General features: G+C 41.1%; 1 protein-coding gene across 2 annotated transcripts in view; it reads left to right on the top strand.

The window, feature by feature from the left end:
• Positions 1-13,940, top strand: part of LOC140726955 (anosmin-1) — a 189,748-nt gene that overhangs the window by 117,891 nt on the left and 57,917 nt on the right. The gene's annotated exons all lie outside the window — the stretch shown is intronic.

Here is a 13,940-nt window from a genome sequence, read left to right on the forward strand (position 1 = left end):
GTAAGTCCATTATAGAGCAAAGTGATCAATGTGGCCGTGGTCTTGCTATACTGGGGTAGTGATTAAAGTTGTGCTGGTTGGTTCAAGAAGTGAAGTAGTTTGTTTTTAAAAATCTGGTGGTGTGCGATTTCAAGCTGTGAACCTCCTGCTTGATGGTAGCTGGAAGAAGATGGCATGGCCCAGATGATAAGGATCTTTGATATATGATAGATTTTCTATTCCCTTGATCTTTTCCCCTTCTTTCTTTCACTCATTCCTTCCCTTCTTTATATCTTCCTGCACTGTAAATGAATTTTTTACCAGACCAGTACCAACCCTTTGATTTTCTTGTCTTTCTGATTATCTGAATGGGCTTGAGCTGATTACTTATTTCTGTAAAGAAGTAATCATCATCGACTTCTCTAACTTAGTACCTTTCCACTGAGGAAGCTCCAAAAACAGCAGTTTTCTCTATAGATTCCTCCTCTATAGAATCATCAATCACAATCCTAATCTATTGTTCCAAGCTGAATGGCAAGCTTTTCAACCTACCAGCAACATAGATTGAAAGCAATTGGTACAAGGGTTAGAGATATTATTTATTAGTATTTTATTCTCTCTTACATCCATCTCACAAAATGAGGGAGTAAAAATCTATATGTTGCCTCTCCGTCGTTATGTACAAGCAAAAAGGAAGGGAAATGTGGGAGGATATTGTCCAAGATTGTATGGATAATTGTTTTGAAAACCTGTATGTACAGTCGAATACACAATCAGATCAGTGTACAGTCAGATATACAATCAGATCAGAGTACACAGATATACAATCAGATCAGTGTACAGTCAGATACACAATCAGATCAGTGTACAGTGGGACACGCAATCAGATCAGTGTACAGTCAGATACACAATCAGATCAGTGTACTGTTGGATACGCAATCAGATCAGTGTACAGTGGGATACACAATCAGATCAGTGTACAGTCGGATACGCAATCAGATCAGGGTACAGTGGGATACACAATCAGATCAGTGTACAGTCAGATACACAATCAGATCAGAGTACACAGATATACAATCAGATCAGTGTACAGTGGGATACACAATCAGATCAGTGTACAGTCGGATACGCAATCAGATCAGTGTACAGTGGGATACACAATCAGATCAGTGTACAGTCAGATACACAATCAGATCAGAGTACACAGATATACAATCAGATCAGTGTACAGTCAGATACACAATCAGATCAGTGTACAGTGGGATACACAATCAGATCAGTGTACAGTCAGATACACAATCAGATCAGTGTACAGTGGGATACACAATCAGATCAGTGTACAGTCAGATACACAATCAGATCAGTGTACAGTCGGATACGCAATCAGATCAGTGTACAGTGGGATATGCAATCAGATCAGTGTACAGTCAGATATACAATCAGATCAGTGTACAGTGGGATACACAATCAGATCAGTGTACAGTCAGATATACAATCAGATCAGTGTACAGTGGGACACGCAATCGGATCAGTGTACAGTGGGATACACAATCAGATCAGTGTGCAGTCAGATCCACAATCAGATCAGTGTACAGTGGGATATGCAATCAGATCAGTGTACAGTCAGATATACAATCAGATCAGTGTACAGTGGGATACACAATCAGATCAGTGTACAGTGGGATACGCAATCAGATCAGTGTACAGTCAGATATGCAATCAGATCAGTGTACAGTGGGACACGCAATCAGATCAGTGTGCAGTAGGATACGCAATCAGATCAGTGTACAGTCAGATATACAATCAGATCAGTGTACAGTGGGATACACAATCAGATCAGTGTACAGTCGGATATGCAATCAGATCAGTGTACAGTGGGACATGCAATCAGATCAGTGTACAGTCAGATATACAATCAGATCAGTGTACAGTGGGACATGCAATCAGATCAGTGTACAGTCAGATATACAATCAGATCAGTGTACAGTGGGACACGCAATCAGATCAGTGTGCAGTCGGATATGCAATCAGATCAGTGTACAGTCAGATATACAATCAGATCAGTGTGCAGTGGGACATGCAATCAGATCAGTGTGCAGTGGGACATGCAATCAGATCAGTGTACAGTCGGATATGCAATCAGATCAGTGTACAGTCAGATATACAATCAGATCAGTGTGCAGTGGGACATGCAATCAGATCAGTGTGCAGTGGGATACACAATCAGATCAGTGTACAGTGGAATACGCAATCAGATCAGTGTGCAGTGGGATACGCAATCAGATCAGTGTACAGTCGGATATGCAATCAGATCAGTGTACAGTGGGACACGCAATCAGATCAGTGTACAGTGGGATACACAATCAGATCAGTGTACAGTCAGATACACAATCAGATCAGTGTGCAGTGGGATACGCAATCAGATCAGTGTGCAGTGAGACACGCAATCAGATCAGTGTACAGTCAGATACACAATCAGATCAGTGTACAGTGGGATACGCAATCAGATCAGTGTGCTGTGGGATACGCAATCAGATCAGTGTACAGTGGGACATGCAATCAGATCAGTGTACAGTCAGATATACAATCAGATCAGTGTACAGTGGGATACGCAATCAGATCAGTGTATAGTCAGATATACAATCAGATCAGTGTACAGTGGGATGTGCAATCAGATCAGTGTATAGTCAGATATACAATCAGATCAGTGTACAGTGGGATATGCAATCAGATCAGTGTACAGTCAGATATACAATCAGATCAGTGTGCAGTGGGATACGCAATCAGATCAGTGTATAGTCAGATATACAATCAGATCAGTGTACAGCGGGACACGCAATCAGATCAGTGTGCAGTCAGATACACAATCAGATCAGTGTACAGTGGGATATGCAATCAGATCAGTGTACAGTCAGATATACAATCAGATCAGTGTACAGTGGGATACACAATCAGATCAGTGTACAGTGGGATACGCAATCAGATCAGTGTATAGTCAGATATACAATCAGATCAGTGTGCAGTTGGATCCGCAATCAGATCAGTGTACAGTCGGATACACAATCAGATCAGTGTACAGACGGATACGCAATCAGATCAGTGTACAGTCGGATATGCAATCAGATCAGTGTACACTGATATACCTCAGGCTACTGTGGGAAGCGAAGGAGGAGATTGCTGAGCCTCTGGCGATGATCTTTGTGTCATTAATAGGATTGGGAGATGTACCGGAGAATTGGAGGGGTTGCAAATGTTGTTCCCTTGTTCAAGAAAAGGAGTAGAGATAGCTCAGGAAACTATAGACCAGTGAGTCCGACTTCAATGGTGGGCAAGTTGTTAGAGAAGATCCTGAGAGGCAGGATTTATGAGCATTTGGAGAGACATAGTCTGATTAGGGATAGACTGCATGGCTTTGTCAAGGGAAGGTCATGCCTTATCAGACTGATTGATTTCTTTGAGGATGTAACAAGACACATTGATGAAGGTAGAGCAGTGGATGTGGTGTATATGGATTTCAGTAAGGCATTTGATAAGGTTCCCCATGTAAGGCTCTTTCAGAAAGTAAGGAGGCATGGAATCCAAGGGGACATTGCTTTGTGGATTCAGAACTGGCTTGCCCACAGAATGCAAAGAGTGGTTGTAGATAGTTCATATTCTGCATGGAGGTCGGTGAGCAGTGGTGTGCCTCAGGGATCTGTTCTGGGACCCCTTCTCTTCATGAATTTTATAAATGGACTGGATGAAGAAGCAGAAGGGTGGGTTAGTAAATTGGCTGATGACACAAAGGTTGGAGGTGTTGTGGATAGTCTGGAGGGTTGTCAGAGGTTACAGCGGGGCATCAGTTGGATGCAGAACTGGGCTGAGAAGTGGCAGATGGAGTTCAACCCAGAAAAGTGTGAAGTGGTTCATTTTGCTAGATCAAATTTGAAGATAGAATATAGTATTAATGGCAAGACTTGGCAGTGTGGAGGAGCTGAGAGATCTTGGGGTCTGTGTCCATAGGATGCTCAAAGCTACTGCGCAAGTTGACAGTGTTGTTAAGAAGGCGTATGGTGTGTTGGCATTCATCAACCATGTGATCGAATTCAAGAGCCATGAGGAAATGTTACAGCTATATAAGACCTTGGTCGGACCCCATTTGGAGTACTGTGTTCAGCTCTGGTCACCTCACTACAGGAAGGATGTGGATACTATAGAGAGAGTGCAGAGGAGATTTACAAGGATGTTCCCCGGATTGGGGAGTATGCCTTGTGAGAATAAGTTGAGTGAACTTGGCCTTTTCTCCTTAGAGCGATGGAGGATGAGAAGTGACCTGATAGAGGTGTATAGATGATGAGGGGCATTGATCGTGTGGCTAGTCAGAGGCTTTTTCCCAGGGCTGAAATGGCTAACAGAAGGGGGCATAGTTTTAAGGTGCTTAGAAATAGGTACTGAGGGGATGTCAGGGGTAAGATTTTCACACAGAGAGTGGTGAGTGCGTGGAATACACTGCCAGCGGTGGAAGCAGATACAATAGGGTCTTTTAAGAGCCTCTGAGATAGGTACATGGAGCTTAGAAAAATAAAGGGCTATGCACTAGGGAAATTCTAGGCTGTTTTTAGAGTAGGGTACATGGTTGGCACAACATTGTGGGCCGAAGGGCCTGTAATGTGCTGTAGATTTTCTATATTCTATGTTCTAACTCCTTTGTTTTTTCAACATTGAGGGAGGGGTTTTTGTTCTTCACACCACTGTCAGGATGTTGACTTCTCTATAGGCTGTTTATCACCAGAGGGTGGTTGGGGTCAAGAATAAGTATGAACTTATAATACAAAACTAAAGCAATGAGATAGATAGTTGCTATAGGGCAAATTCCCATAATGCTAATTGGTTCTAATGCAATTAGTGCATGATGGAACATTTCACATTATGTGGGCTACATTGGTTATAGTGCGATCTGAATCGGGAAAACCTGTACTTCGAGAACAACTACAATCTGTCTTGTCATAATGTGGTTTTTCTATGACATGAGGTTTCTTAGGAAAATTACTATCAGGTTATAGCAGAACTACCTATACTTCTGACTCAGTTAAAACCACGGGCAAGAAGCTATGTTGAGAGTCTGATGAAGTAACTAAGGAAATGCTGCATTACAAGAGATACTGCTTCTCTGAGGAGATGTTAAAGGTCCTCTGCTCTCTCAGCTCGTGAAAGATCCCATGATATTATTTTATGGAAGGGCAGTATTGTGGCCAATATTTATATGATAGCCATGGCAACTAAAGTAGATAATCTGGTTAATATCACATTGCTGTTTGGGGACGTTTGCACTGTGCAAAGTGGCTGCTCTTCTTCCTGCACTTGTAATAGCATCTTATTTCAAAAGTTCTCCTTTGACTCTAAGACTTGTTGAAGCATTTTAAAATGAGCATGGCAGAGAATATATACTGTAATTACATATGTAAGTACTCTTTTATAAGTGCTCAAGGCATTTCACAGAAGATTAATTCTGTAACGTTGCACTACAGTTACACGAGTTATAGAGAAGGCAGCAGAACTGTTGATCTGATTCTTTGATCCTGTGCTATTTAGTGGGAGTGTATAATCTCAGATTTGGAATTTGAATGCTTATGGAACTATACATTTTATCATCTGAGACTTCTGGTCAATGTTAGTCCATTACAAAGCCATCTAGCCATCAGTGTAGGAATAACGTAGAAACAATAGAGAGGTTAGGAATACTGCATGAATGTTGGAAATTTAGTTAACGCAACGGGGAATAAGGCAGCAAAGACTTGGTTGGACAAGGATGTTTGAGAATGAGGTCAGAGAAACTATTTCATACTAACTGTCAGGACCGAACAATATTCTGCTTTATCATAAAGGATTTTAAACAATCTAGTCTTCAAATTTTATGTGCAAAATAAAAATATCTATGGCAGCCTCAATGACTTGCTGGATGAGAATACCTGAACCATATAAATCAGAACTGATCCTTAGTTAGACAACTGTTCAGCTAAACAGTAGGAGTGGGACACTGGCTGCCATTAGAGTCAATCATTGTCTTTATTGACTATTTCCTCCTAGGTTTATGTTCATTGTCAAAGAAGCAGGGGCACTTAATAATACTGGAAGGATAAAACATATGTCGTTTGTAACCTTTCTTGTTTACAGTAGTTTTAAGGATATCAAATTTGGTAATAATCTATTTTTTATAATATTTGGAAGAGATAATTTTTACAAATAATTAAGGTATGTCAAGGGCATTTTGTATGATTGAGAGTTCCATAAAAATGATAAATTAGAATAACTGTTTACATTTCATGGCTGGATTGAAACAAACTCATTCATCAATCTGTAACAGTTATTGGTGCTTCTTGTACATGTAAATTTATTCACTAAATCATTTAAAAAATGCGTGAGCTAAAATATTTTTGGGAATTGTTCCACGTTGATCTAATTAAGTCTGAATGAGATATTTCTTCCACATTCATCAGAAGAGAATGGGTGAAGATGAAAATAGGTTCAGTGTTTGGGTCTGTGTTCTGAGATCCTGCAGTATTATCTTCTCATTATGACTCAGTTTTGTCACAGGCATCAATCACTTTGGGTTGAACCAGAGTTATAGCGTGTCTAATTACTTTTGTTCCTCACCCAGCAGAACAGATCTTCGTTCCTTAAGATTTAACTACTGTTAAGAATAAAAGTTTAATCAGTCGAAAATTGACATAGAACCAAAGTAAAAAGAAATGACTAAAGCTTAATCACAGGCACTTGTTTTATTTTTCAATGATCTTTGTGAGACTGTGCTGTACATGTACAGACTGCCACACTTTCCCATTAAATAACAGTGATTGTACTTCTACAGTACTTTGACCATCCAAAAGTTAAGCAAGCCACCGGAGAAAGGCCTGCTGTCTAAGATAAGCTTGGAGAAGGCATAGGAGAGGAAAGATACTGGAAAAAACGAGCGTAGGACAAAATGGACCATTGGGAAGGGTTGGCTTTGAGGTCCTCTGGAAGTAGGGATGTGGAGAAGGCAGCTGAGTAGCTGGTCTCAATATTAAAAGTCCACAACTTGAATGTAATGGTATGCTGAATGAGGGCAAGGCAAAGTGGGCTGTGTGGTTGTCAATGACTCTAAGATGATAACCTTGAATGTCACTGCAGAGGTGAAATAACCAAGCCTTTTTGTACACAAAAACAGCGTATGATGGATGATCTGTTAATCTTCATGATGATTTTGAATGAGGGAACTCCATTGGTCAGAACACATCTGCATTTTCTCTATAATTGTATGAGATCTTTAGCCTAGGGCTGAAGTGGTGGATAGAGTATGCAGGAAATGATATTTTTATGTTTAGCCACACTGTATTTTCAAGTAATGATATGATATTTTAATCTGTAAAACAATGGCCAGTCTTCTGACTCTGCTCAGTTCTGTTGAGAATAGCAAGTACTTCCTTTCTCCTGAGTAATTTCTAGGTGACATCTCACCACGACTGTTCACATAATACAAAGTGCAAACTTTTTTACCCTTAGCCACCATATCTGGGGTTTTCTAAGGTCAAAGCACTTGCTTTATTTGGGTAGATAGTAGTTAAATATCCTTTTTAAAAAGTCCATCAGGACATTTTCTGGTGAGAAACTAATTTGCCTGATATGACTGTGTAATTATATAGATGTTAAAAATATATCCTAATCCAAATCTACAGTATTATTAAGATTTCTGCCAATTTATGCTAGCTATGCCATGTCTTTGATTAAAAACAACAGAGCATAAGAAATAGGAATAAGAGTAGGTCATAAGGCACCTCAAGGCTGTTCTGGAATTCGGTAAGATCATGGGCAGTGTGTCATGTCTATTTTCTACCTAATCTCCAAATCACAGAATCATATTGCAGAAACAATAGTTTTTCACAGAGCAATCAATACGGTCCAAATCATTTGCCCTTTATCCACAACCCTGTAAATTATTTCCTTCATGACCCCATCTGACTCTTTCCTGAATTGAAAATCAAAATCATTCTCTGTATAAAAAGATCTTACTCCTGCCACCCAAGTGTCTTATGCCCATCACTTGAACCTTGTTTCTTTTTCCTCAAATCATCCACAATGGAAACATTTTCACACTATTTACCTTGCATAAAACCGTTAGATGTACCATGGAGATCATTCTGGTGGGCCGTGTCACCATCTGGTATGGGGAGAGGCGCTACTGCAGAGGATCGAAGGAAGCTACAGAAAGTTGTAAAATTAGTCAGCTCCATCATGGGTACTTACCTCCTTAGTATCCAAGATGTCTTCAAGGAACAGTGCCTCAGAAAGGCAGCATCCTTTATTAAGGACTCCGATCACCCAGGACATGTCCTCTTCTCACTGTTACCACCAGGTAGGAGGTACAGAAGCCTTGAAGCCACACAGTCAGCGATTCAGGAACAGCTTCTTCCCCTCTGCCACCCGATTTCTAAATGGATATTGAATCTCACTTCTTAAAAATATATTTCTGTGTTTGCACTACTATTTTTAATTTAACAATTTAATGCACATGCTGTATATACACTCATTTATTTTTCTATATTATCATGCATTGCATTGTACTCCTGCTGCTAAGTTAACAAATTTCACGATACATGCCGGTGATATTCAGTAGGTAAGTACATTTAATGTCAGAGAAATGTATACAATATACCTCCTGAAATGCTTTTACTTCGCAAGAAAACAGAGTGCCCCAAAGAATGAATGACAGTTAAATGCTAGAACCCCAGAATACCTCCCAGCTCCCCCCTCCCATGCACAAGCAGCAGAGAGGCAACAACCCCCCACCACCCCCACCAGCAAAAAAGCATCAGCGTCCCCCACCGAGCACTCAAGAGTGCAGCAAAGCATCAATAAAGACACAGACTTGCAGTACCCCAAAGACTACTCGTTCACCCAGTATTCGACACACCACAGGTTCTCTCTCTCCCTAATAAGGGGAAAAGAGGTGTCCCGTTTCACAGCGAGAAGGGAGACATAACAAACAACTTGCTGATTTATGATGTTAAAAGTCTGTTGCATCGCTTTTTCCGAGCTCTGTGCCTAAAGAACTCAGGTCTCTTAGCACACAGCCAGCAGCCAGCTCACTGCTTCCGACCTTCCATGTACTCCCACAATGCATCAGGCAGCAGCGCCAGCCTTGAACCAGTCCATCTCCAGAGCCACGAAAATCCGGCACCCTGAAGGCGCCCTAGTCTTCCAGGCTGTGGCCTTGGGATATCAAAAAGCAGCCAGTCGTGAGGCCCTGAGAGCAGGTCCCATTTCTGCAAAGAACCGAAGTCAGCATGTAACTCCAGGTCAGGGTCTCCAAAGGAACCTTGAAAGGGAAAAGAAAGAGATATCAAAGATAGAAAGAGAGCTGTTTCCAAAGATGCGAGCAAAGGAGTCGCCGTTAGGCACCATCATCCCTAAGCTCCGCAAGACGACAAAACAAATCTGATTCTGATGATTTTCTGTGAACATTTTACTCTCATGAGAACAAACATAGCTTCTCCTGTTTAAACTTAACAGCTGAAAACCCTTAATATTGGAATCTTTCCAGCATATATTTTCTGCACTGTCTCCAGAACCTTCTCTTTCTTCTTTATATCTGCCCAGCAGAATTGGACCCAGTATTCCCGTTATCAGAGAGCTGCTTGGTGGCTATGCCCACTCATGGGACAGCTGCAGGAGTAAACCTCAAAGAAAAATCCAGGGCAGTATTGATCTCTGCCTTCTCTTTGGATTGGACAGTTGTCACATAGACAGCTGCGATGCAACTTCTCTGGTTGACCTCAATCAACGGAGGTCCTCAAGATTCCAGTTATGGTCCATTTAAGCATCTTACATTGGTCTCATTGGTACTCAATTAGGGCTCTCCTAGTAGTCAAAGGTATATCTGTCTCAGATTTGAATACTTTCAGTGTCTGAGCATAGACAGCCCATTAAGGTAGAGAATTCTACTTGGCACAGGGAAGTTTCTCACCTGAGTTTTGAATAACCATCCCCTTGTCTTGATATATTTCCCCTGGGTTCAAGAGTCTCTAGCTAGTGGAATGAGCCCCTTTGTATCTGCGTGTCAAACGCTCTCTGAATTTATATGCTCAATGGGATTACTTTTCATTTTTCGAATCCCCAAAATAAGATTTTTATATGGAGTTTAAATACCTTCATTCAAAACTGAAGATTGTTTATTCTAATTCTTCAGTACACGAGTGTAAAGGAGAATGAAATGATTGTTACTCTGGGTCTGATTCAGCATAAAGAAAACAATAAAAAAGCAATAAAAACAAAGTAAATGACATGTTTGAAGTCTCCTGCAAGTTTAAAGAAATTGTCCGGGTGTTTGTTTTGAAGAGAGCTGATGATATTGTAAACTCTCCCAGTGCATCTTTGGTGTTGGTACTCAGCTGGAATGTAGGCAGCGGTGGTAAACGTGTTGTTTTGCTGTAAGGAGACATGATCATTTTTTAGCTATATTTGCCAACTACATTTATTCCAATTGTTATGGAAGTTGATAAAGTACATCATGTCTAAAGTGGTTGGAGCTCAGCTTGAAAATATTGTAGCCTGTGAGGACTCGAAAGTAGTCTGGACAAACCAGAGTAGAATAGTATATAAAAAGAGGACATACTAGAGATACTCAGCAGGTCAGGCAGCATATGTGGAGAAAGAAACAGTTATATTTTGTTAGGACCTCTCTTTGGATATTGACCCCATCACTGCTATCTCCTAGACCATCAAAGACCTCATTGTGACTGGAGTCCTAAAAATAAATACTGCTATACTTTGACACGAAAACTACATTTTCAATGCACACTGCAATTAACCTTGTTTCTGAAGCTACAGTTCAGGTTGACAGGAAGGCTAACATAATAAAAATTACCTTGAGGCAGTTAAGTTGCTTGAAGTATATTTGGTAATTAGAAGTGAATGAAAGTCAGTCAAAATTACATAAAATAATCTATTAAAACAGAATATCAAAGCATATAAACTGCTTTGAGAACTTGTCCTGCCTTGTATTAATGACCAGGAATTAACTGCTTATTTGTTTGATGCTTACTGTGGAGAGAGTGTACTAGTATATTCCTGAAAGGATTTTATGGCAGAGTACGTGTCATGCCTTAAAGAATAATATTATTTTCCTTGTGAAGGTATGTTATTGTAATATATTGAGACGACATGGTTAGCATAATACTTTACAGTGCCGGTGACCCTGCTGCCGTTTGTAAAGAGTTAGTATGCTCTCCCTGTGACCGTGTGGGTTTCCTTCGAGTGCTCTGGTTTTCTCCCACATTAAGACCTACAGGTTAGCTGGTTAATTGATCCCATGAGTGTAACTGAGCTGTTGAAGGTGCATTGGATCAGAAGGATCTGTTACCATGCTGTATTCCTAAATAAAATAAAATATGGAATGAAATTCTTCTGTGAATTAATGATCATCAAAAGTGAAAAACTCAAAAGTCAAGCTTATTGCCATAAGAACAAATACATGTATGCACAGATACAATGAAAAACTCGGTAACATTGATCGTGAAGAACATGAGACAGTGAGCTGTTCATCTCCCCTCTCACTGTGGAAGGAGTGATTGTGTGCGTGTGTGTGTGCGTGTGTGTGTGCGTGTGCGTGTGCGTGTGCGCGTGCACGTGCGTGTGTGAGAGAGAGAGCGCGGCGAGCGCCTCTGCCATGTCGAACTGTTTGATGAACAGTAGTTTCTGATGAATTGTAGATTGTGGTCTCTCCTTGGGACCTTTGCGCTTGCATGGTGGGTGGTGGGCATGCTGATGCTTTCTGCTGGAATAAGTGCGGGAGGGGGAAGGGAGAGGGCTGAGGCTTTGCTGCTGCATGTGCGTGGGAAGGGGAGGGGGCTTTTGGGTTCTGTAAGTCATTCTTTGGGGGTATTTCTTCTGTTTCATGGCTGTCTGCGGAGAGTAAGAATTCAGCTTGTATGTTGCACATATTCTCTGATATTAAATTGAACCACTGAGCTACTGAAAAAACGATGTTTCGTTAATGCAGATATTTCAGATTATTGCACTGGTATGAATTCATTTGTAATAATATAACATATTTGGATTAGCAAAATATGAATGCATTGTTCCTGATGTTTCCCGCTGAATTAGATGAACTAAATTCAGTTCTTAGGTGAATGTGTTATTTTGATTACTGAAGACAGACCTGTTAACGTTTCTTAGTTTAGCTTTAAGTTTGCATAATATCAGTGGGCAAAGAAAACCAAATCACTGGAAATCTGATTTAAAACTGGAGGTCAGTGACTCGTAGTGTCCTATAGAGATCGTTCCTAGGACCCCTACTCTTTGTGACTTTTATAAATGGTATGGATGAGGAAGTAGAGGGGTAGGTTAGTAAGTCTGCAGATGACACAAAGGTTGGAAATGTTGTGGGTGGTGTAGAACGTTGTGGAATAGAAAGTAGTGCAGCTGCCTGAAAATACTTTAGCACCAATGTGTGAATAAAATAGAGATGGTAGTGGTGGTAGTAGTCAGCCGTCGATCCCAGGGAATCATGGGTTTGGGCCTCTGATGGACTGTGTCCTCTCCAGGGCATAAGCCCGGGTGGGAAGATTTGAAGAACCACCTGTTGCCCATGCAGCTCTCCATGTCACTGATGTAGTCCAAGGGAAGGACAAGTGCTGATAGAGCTTGGGATCAGTGTCGTCGCAGGGGTTGTCAGAGTGAGGTTGTAAACAACGTCAAACTGCCTAGGGACCCCAGCTCTGGATTTCTTCCTCGGGGCTTACTCCTGAAGCCTTTCCCATGGGTGGGTACGGCCGCAAGGCAGCGGAGATTTAAAATCAGAGTTTTCCTTCTCCTGGGCAGGCTGCCGTCCAAGGCTGATGAGCCCCAGCTGCACGAAGCAACTGATTTTGAGGCACCGGTGGTCCGTCTTTGCCCCTTCGCTTGTCAGTAGAAACATTTCCGCCAGGCCTAGTAGCTAAGCCACACGTGAAGGCCAAGATTTGGATTGAGTTGTCAGAGGCTGTTAGAGTCGCATGACACTTGGAGCACTTTATAGGTAGTGGGAGATTATCCCCACTGCCACCCCTGGCTACGGAAACCTTTGATACAGCAGAGAAAATATGAATGATCTCCTGCAATCCTAACTGCTGCTGAAAAGCAGTATCAATATTATCATATGAATAGACTGTTTTCAAATATATTAACACCCCTAATATTCAGCAGTGACAGGAGAGAGTAATTGTCCTATTGACTGGAAACTTGTTAATCTACCCTTCTGTGCTGATTCATGGAAATCATCACTTGATAAAAACAGGTTTTATGTGGCTATCCATACATTATTAATGAACGCAACAAATGAAGACGGGGCCTTCGGTCATTCAAGATGCCCTTTTTACTCTCCTCTATCTTGTCCCAGTCCTGAAAAGGCTTCCTCAGCACTAACCTCTGAGTGTGCTGTGTGCAAACTTTTCTACTGCTTGTATGAATGATCATTTGATACGTTAAAGGTGCACTGAAAATACCTTCTGTCGTGCAGTTTAGTGATCTAGCAGCATTCTTCATTGAGGACGTCTGCCACAAGAAAGCAGCATTCATCACCAAGGACCCCCACCATCCAGGCATGCTCTCTTCTCTCTGCTGCCCCCACATTAGCAGGTTCAGGAAATGTTACTACCCCTCATCCATCAGGCCCCTGAACCACTGTGGATAACTTTACTCACCTCAATGCAAAACTGACTCCACAACCTATAGACTCAATTTCAAGGACTCTATAACTCATGTTATCTGTGTTACTTATCATTAATTTATTTATTTGTATAGTTTGTCTTGTTTTGCACATTGGTAGTTTATCAGCCTTTGTTCAAAGTTAAAAGTAAATTTATTATCAAAGTACATACATGTCACCAAATACAACCCTGAGATTCAATTTCTTGCGAACATACCCGGTAAATCCATAATAGAACAATAACCATAACAGAATCAAT

The sequence above is a fragment of the Hemitrygon akajei genome, chromosome 4, assembly GCF_048418815.1.
Source record: "Hemitrygon akajei chromosome 4, sHemAka1.3, whole genome shotgun sequence".
Lineage (NCBI taxonomy): Eukaryota > Metazoa > Chordata > Chondrichthyes > Myliobatiformes > Dasyatidae > Hemitrygon > Hemitrygon akajei.